Genomic DNA, 7,995 nt, shown 5'->3' with positions numbered 1-7,995 from the left:
AGAAGTAAGTAAAAATCTGGTTTCAAAGTTATATTAAGAGTTTCCATATAGTAAATATGGTCCTGAAAAATATCTGTACTACAAGGTATTCCAGTCCTAGGAAATGGTTAATTATGTATGCAAAATTAGCAAGTGAAGTTGGTCAGCAAAAAAGGGAGATTACTCATGTTGGACTAAGTTTGGAATAAACTTGTTTCTGACAACTCATTCTAGGCATGACTCAGCAGGTGAGGAAAGAGTAGCATGTTCTTTCCATTGAGAAGTGATTATCTGTAACTGAGTGTAGAATTTTATGTCCTGTTCAGTGACAGTGCCTGAAGGAATATCAAGAGTCTGTGAATGAGAACAATCACAAAGCCTCTGGAATAGGGACCTTCCACCCATTTCTCTGACATTCACTAGGTAGGAATATTTCTGAGCCTTGGTCCATTCCTGGTAAAGATGGCAGTTCCACTTCTGTATGAGTTTTCATTTGTATTCTTGATGCTTCATTCAATGTTTCTGTCTCCAGGACTATAAAAACTGGACCAAGAATCATTTCTTTGTGACAGGTCATTTTGGCCTTGACATTTGATATGCTTGGTCCAACAGAGTTGCCATTTTCATATGAAATTTAGACTTTAATTTTTCATTCATCAAGGAGGATAGAAGCTCCCACCTTTGTTCCACTATTAGATTGAAGACTTGATATTTGGCCTGGAGGGTTATCAGGGGACCAAGATAATCTCCAAGTTGGTCTCTTACATTGACATCCACACTTTTGGCAAGTTCCACAAGCTGTGAAAGCCATTCCTTGGCCTACCCCACAAGAATGGCTGTTAGAAGAGATTTGCAGTGCTGACCAGTTTCACCAAATCCTGTCATAACCATTTGATTCCTTATTGACATCTGGCATGACCACTCCATGGTTCTTGGCTCCCATGTTGGCTTGAACTCTCTTTCATATTTTGAATTTCTCTTGAGGAAGTGCTCTCCTGCCTGGTTGGATCCAACAAAGCTGATTGCTTTCATATCCAGATGATTGCAAATAAAATTTAAATCTTTATGTTGTCCATGGATAATGTTCCATGTTCCATTTGTAAACAAGAAGCATAGTTGCTCCAGGGACTCACTCAGCTGGCTTCATTAGGAAGATATTTCCACACACCATTGCTACAAGAAATATCCAAAAGGGAATTATGGCAGGAAAATTGAATGGTTCAATGCTTGCACACACCCAGGGGCTGATGGGAGGAATAAATGTTCATGTCTTTGGTGATAGATTCAATGGTTTCTCTTAGCATGAGGGATGTCCTCTTACAGGCATGCCCAACCACCTGAAGGCCTCAAAATACATTTCCTTCCTCATCAGCTAGGATCTTCCCTTGTTCCTATATGATTATCCTGGCAATTTCTTTCAAGTTTTCTTTAATAAATTGTAAATGGTGAAACAGGACCTATAGATGGCTTAATACTGAAGTGTCTGCCTATGCAGGAAAAGTTTGTTTTCAGGAAGCAATGCAGTATCCATTTCAGCCTTGGTGGCCTGAAGGACCTGACAAGTTACCTCATTGGTTGCCAGGTTATGACTGTCAATCCATTTTTGTCTTTAGGATTCAACAAATTTCCCATCAATGAGCAGTTTTACAGTTGGCACAGAAGAGGGGGAGAACGAGGATGCTAGATACCAGCTGGAGCTGACCTTGGAAGAAACCTGAAAGATATGGGCTCATATAGCTGAAGCAACTAGCAATGCATAATCTGGACCTCTTCTCCAGATTCTCATTCCACTGTCCATAATATCATTTTAAGAGGCCAAGGTCATTTTGATGCTTTGCAGATCACCATAATGTTCCATTAGATTGATGACAGCATGATTATCAAAACATAGGAGTAAGAAGTGACAAGTGCTTTGGAGGTTTTTAAATTTTGTGTGTACTCTAGATGGTAGATGGTTAACTCTGAAGAACCAGGAAACTGGCATATCATTAAAATTTTAGGGGTTCAGTAGTCTGGGTATCTCAGGACATCCCATCTAAGTATAGGACAAATTATTGTGAATTGCATCTCCTATCACTAATGAGGATACACCATGGCTACTGTTTCTTGAGTAAGCATGTTCTATACAAAGGAATATTGCTCCAACCAATAATGGATGAAGTGAAATACTTTCATCTTTGAATGGGGCCAAACTGGAAAGGATTCTTTTGCAATTGGGGCTGCATGAGTGCAAATAGCCCTGCTGCTTTGTCATTCTCTTTAGCACACCATATGGTATTAGAAAAATTGTTAGTGGGAATTGACAAGATGCAGAGGTTATAGGAAGCATCAATGGTATAATCACAATACAAACTTCTATGATTCTGGAGCAAATATTTTCCTAAGACTTAAAGAATATGTAATATGTAAATTTGGCCTCCCACTGTATAGTAAAGTCTGAAATTAAGGTACAATATTAAAGCACTGATGTTCTTATGCCTCTTCAGGTCCCAAAGTCCTACCTGTGAGTTCCTCTGCTCTTTCCAAATACTGCCTCCCACCTGGTGGGAAAAATTCACCATCCAGCTAATTCCTCTATCATCCAGACCTGCTGCTCTTCACCCCATAGTCAGCCTAATGGGCTTCAGTTGTCTGCCAACCCATGAAATTATTCAAACAACCCAATTGCATCCTCCCTTGGGAACCAAGGGATAGCTAGCCTTTTTGTCATTACAAAGCCTGCTTTACCAAACCCCTGATGTTTTACTCTACTCTCAAGTGCAATCGTGTTCAGTACTTACATGACATGTGGTGTCTTCATTCCCTTGGATGTGAGCATATTTACCTAATGAACTTCTCCAAATCTCATCTGTGATAGGTGTTACATGTTTGGCCATCTCATAGTATTTAAGGTGGATGATATATTCTTCACTATCTGTGTGAATAGTTGGTCCGAACACCCACAAAAAGTCAGGTCATACCCAAGGCCTACTTTGAAGCAAAGAAGGAGTGAGAGAAGTGACTTAAAAATGATCCAATGATCTACTGGTCCTATCACTTGCAGCACCATCTAGAAGCTGAAGGCCTATTTGAGCAATAGGATAATTTATTGCAAGTGTAGCCAAAGTGACAGCTTGTAGAAGACATTTTGAGATTGGGGTGCCATTTTCCAGGATATAGTATATAAATAGAATCAACAACTATTATATGGCAATGTGACTCATTAGGTAGCATACATAGGTCCAGGAGTAAAGTTATTGTTAGGAAATTTGAGTCTCTATTCCAGCAATACTGGGCACTGTGGGTTAGAAGTGCTGGTTTGTACAACAAGAGGAAATATTTACACCAATTTTGATGGTAAGTGTCCCAATGTGGTAGTCATTTCCTGAGAAGGGGACAGAAAAACAGGCTTGCAGCACTCATGGATAAGAAGCTAGGTTCTTTTACTAAGTGAACCACCTAGCCACTGAACTTGCTGACTAAAGAATCTAGAGTATATATACTAGAGGAGGGAAATGAGTACCAGTTGTGGTCTAAATGCCCACTTTGGGAGCAGTGGCTGCATTTTATCCTAGTAACTTTCATCTTGTAAGTTTTCTTAAGACTAAAAGGTACCCTAGATTCTTCAAGTTGCTGCTACTAGAACTCAAATAAAGCAAATAGTTGCAAATGGATTAAGGAGTGTCTGTCATGTATGCCATGCTGTGGCATCCAGGTCCCATCTTTAGGTCTGAAAGATTTACCACCACCAAAACCACCCCCAGATACTGTGATGGTTATTATCTGACATTTTTTATCAGTCAGATCTCTTTGGGAATTGGTTAAGGGAGTTAGCTGCCTACCCCAGACCTTATTCCTTTCCTATGGTAGTTTACATGCAAATTGTGTAACAACCCAATTTGAGATGGTTCTAAAGGTTCATCCCAGGTTCAGAGCTCTCTGAAGGATCTGCTGAAGCCTTATAAATATACTGCCGCACAAATTTTTCTCCTGTCAAATCCTGCTTAATTCTCCACTAACTAGTGTTGATCTTCATAGCTTTCCCTAATAAATTTCTTCCAAGCTGATCTCCATTCCAATGTTTGCTTCTCAAGGAACCAGACTTTTGACCAAATTTTCCTGATCCCTCTAATTTCATTTTCAGGAGGGAGGGATATTGTAGATTTTACAATCACATGGAATATCATGTTGGTCTGTTATGCTGGTGAAATTATGCAAAATAGACATGGGGGGCTAGAAATAGTTAAGTATCCCAGATGCCTTAGTAAGACACATGTGTGCCAGATGATGTAACATTACTATTAAAAAGTTCAGGAGCTCAAATAATCAGTGAAGTCTTTAAGTGTTTTTGGGTATGTCAAGATATCTTTTTTAAACTTCCTGCATCTTACAGTGCCCTCTACAGTAGAAAAGTTACTCCTTGGTGAATTTCTTTGTAGTTTGGAGGCAACATATGTCAAAATTTGGTGTATTCCTACAGCCTACTTATTGCATAATTCATAAGACTGCCAGTTTTGAGTTGGGTCAGGCACAAGAAAAGGCTGTTTGCCAGTAGAAATTCCAAAATAAACTGTATGAGCAGATGGCTCAGACATCAATTGTTTCCCATTGTTTCACCATCTCTCTCTTTACTCACATGGGGAATTTTCTAGGAAAAATTAACAGAGAAGGAGAAAACATTGGCTTGGCTTATGACTAGGCTTTCATGTTATGCTGGCACCAGGTTGAAGTGGATTGCCACAGCATTAAATCCTATAAGAGATTACCCTGAGGGACAGTGATGAAGGGAAACCCCTCTAAAGGGAAACATTTCTGGGAATACATGTAGGTGTATTCTTCCTTTAGAAGGACAGCTGGCCTGAGATCCTAATCTACAATAATTGTTAGGCAAGATTGATGGTTTGGCTGATTTGGTCAGGGCTAAGAAAGAGCAAGATTATAGAATTATGAGATGGCGTTCTGGGGAGGAGTAAGTACCTGAATTTCTCAGAAAATGAAGCTACACATGTCCAACATAAAAACCTATTGAGGGCCGCGCGGCGCCTACGCCCCGCAGCAGCCGACCCGCCCGCCCTCCTTCTCCCCTCTCTTTCTCCGCCGGCCCGCTGCATGGTGCCCATGCCCCGCAGCAGCCAACCTGCCCGCCCTCCTTCTCCCCCCTCTTTCCTCTCCTGCTCCGGCAGCTCTCCAATCACCACGGTGCCCTCTTCCCCCGCCTTCATCGGCTCCTCCGCTACCAGCCTCGACAGCTTTGCCGCCCTCACCTTTCCTCCTCCAGAACAGCTACTGGGTGAGTGGAGATAATACAGAGCAGCTCCCGGAGCCACGAGGGAGATCAAAGGGACGGCGTACCCCATCCTGGAACGGCTGACTATCTGGGAGAACCAGTTCCGGTGAGATCACCAAGGGGCACGGGCTTTCCTGTGTGGGATGGCAAGTGACCGGAGTCCCTCCCTTCCACCTTCCCAGGCCAGCTGGTAGAATTGGACAGGTGGTCCCCTTAGGCCATGGCGGCTGGTGCCCCCACCACGCAAGGCCCCCCGGACCAACTGAGATAGTTGGGTCGGAAATCCCCAGACTGCGGAGAACAGTGACTGGGGAATCCCTTCCAAACACGTGACTACCCCGTCCGGCTGGGAACAGTGCACTCTCCCAGGCTGCGACAGCTGGCGCCCTCCCGCCACGCTTGGTGCCCCGGGCCGACTAGCTAATTCGGCCGGACGCTCTCCCGTGCTGCGGCCACCGGCGACCCAACCCGCATTCGGAACCCCAGGCCAGCTAGCATTCTTCCAAGATGCTTCGGCTGCCGAACCTCCCCTACGGTGAGAATTTTCCAGAGTTAAAGGACCCACAGCAACTTTCACTGGTGGAACCCGTAGACAAACGTGTGCCACGAGCGCCACCTACTGGGCAGGATAAGAAAAACAGAACCCAGAGATTTCACAGAAAAATCTTTCAACCTGTGAGGTCGAACAGCCAGGGAAATCTGACTAAATGCCCAGATGCCAGCAGAAGATAATGGATCACGCTCAGAAAATTGAACATATGGCCCAGTCAAACGAAGAAACCAATAGTTCAAATGAGATACAGGAGCTGAAACAACTAATGCTGAATATACGAACAGAAATGGAAAACCTCTTCAAAAATGAAATCGATAAATTGAGGGAGGACATGAAGAAGACATGGGCTGAACATAAAGAAGAAATAGAAAAACTGAAAAAACAAATCACAGAACTTATGGAAGTGAAAGATAAAGTAGAAAAGATGGAAAAAACAATGGATACCTACAATGACAGATTTAAAGAGACAGAAGATAGAATTAGTGATTTGGAGGATGAAACATCTGAATTCCAAAAAGAAACAGAAACTATCCGGAAAAGAATGGAAAAATTTGAACAAGGTATCAGGGAACTCAAGGACAATGTGAACCGTACAAATATACGTGTAGTGGGTGTCCCAGAAGGAGAAGAGAAGGGAAAAGGAGGAGAAAAACTAATGGAAGAAATTTTCACTGAAAATTTCCCAACTCTTATGAAAGACCTAAAATAACAGATCCAAGAAGTGCAGTGCACCCCAAAGAGATTAGACACAAATAGGCGTTCCCCAAGACACTTACTAGTTAGAATGTCAGAGGTCAAAGAGAAAGAGAGGATCTTGAAAGTAGCGAGAGAAAAACAATCTGTCACATACAAGGGAAACCCAATAAGACTATGTGTAGATTTCTCAGCAGAAACCATGGAAGCTAGAAGACAGTGGGATGATATATTTAAGTTACTAAAAGAGAAAAACTGCCAGCCAAGACTCCTATATCCAGCAAAATTGTCCTTCAAAAATGAGGGAGAAATTAAAACATTCTCAGACAAAAAGTCACTGAGAGAATTTGTGACCAAGAGACCAGCTCTGCAAGAAATACTAAAGGAAGCACTAGAGTCAGATATAAAAAGACAGAAGAGAGAGACATGGAGAAAAGTGTAGAAAGAAGGAAAGTCAGATATGATATATATAATACAAAAGGCAAAAAGATAGAGGAAAATATTATCCAAACAGTAATAACTCTAAATCTTAATGGACTGAATTCTCCAATCAAAAGACATAGACTGGCAGAATGGATTAAAAAACAGGATCCTTCTATATGCTGTCTACAGGAAACACATCTTAGACTCAAAGATAAATATAGGTTGAAAGTGAAAGGTTGGGAAAAGATATTTCATGCAAATAACAACCAGAAAAGAGCAGGAGTGGCTATACTAATATCCAACAAATTAGACTTCAAATGTAAAACAGTTAAAAGAGACAAAGAAGGACACTATATACTATTAAAAGGAACAATTATGCAAGAAGACATAACAATCATAAATATTTACGCACCGAACAAGAATGCCCCAAAATACGTGAGGAATAAACTGCAAACACTGAAAAGGGAAATAGACACATATACCATAATAGTTGGAGACTTCAATTCACCACTCTCATGAATGGACAGAACATCTAGACAGAGGATCAATAAAGAAATAGAGAACCTGAATATTACTATAAATGAGCTTGACTTAACAGACATTTATAGGACATTACATCCCACAACAGCAGGATACACCTTTTTTTCAAGTGCTCATGGATCATTCTCAAAGATAGACCATATGCTGGGTCACAAAGTAAGTCTTAACAAATTTAAAAAGATTGAAATCATACACAACACTTTCTCGGATCATAAAGGAATGAAGTTGGAAATCAATAATAGGCAGAGTGCCAGAAAATTCATAAATACATGGAGGCTCAACAACACACTCTTAAACAACAAGTCGGTCAAAGAAGAAATTGCAAGAGAAATTAGTAAATACATAGAGGTAAATGAAAATGAAGACACAACATATCAAAACTTATGGGACGCAGCAAAGGCAGTGCTAAGAGGGAAATTTATTGCCCTAAATGCCTTTATCAGAAAAGAAGAAAAGGCAAAAATGCAGGAATTAGCAGTCCACTTGGAAGAACTGGAGAAAGAACAGCAAACTAATCCCAAAGCAAGCAAAAGGAAAGAAA

The 7,995-nt window shown here is 41.2% G+C and overlaps 1 pseudogene; it reads right to left on the bottom strand.

The window, feature by feature from the left end:
• Positions 1–204: 204 nt before the first annotated feature.
• Positions 205–1,283, bottom strand: LOC143655427 (methylmalonate-semialdehyde/malonate-semialdehyde dehydrogenase [acylating], mitochondrial pseudogene; annotated as a pseudogene).
• Between the last annotated feature and the right edge of the window lie 6,712 nt (positions 1,284–7,995).

Source organism: Tamandua tetradactyla, chromosome 14 (genome assembly GCF_023851605.1).
Source record: "Tamandua tetradactyla isolate mTamTet1 chromosome 14, mTamTet1.pri, whole genome shotgun sequence".
Classification (NCBI taxonomy): domain Eukaryota; kingdom Metazoa; phylum Chordata; class Mammalia; order Pilosa; family Myrmecophagidae; genus Tamandua; species Tamandua tetradactyla.
Note: the sequence above shows the minus strand (reverse complement) of the source record. Positions and strands in the feature narration are given on the sequence as shown.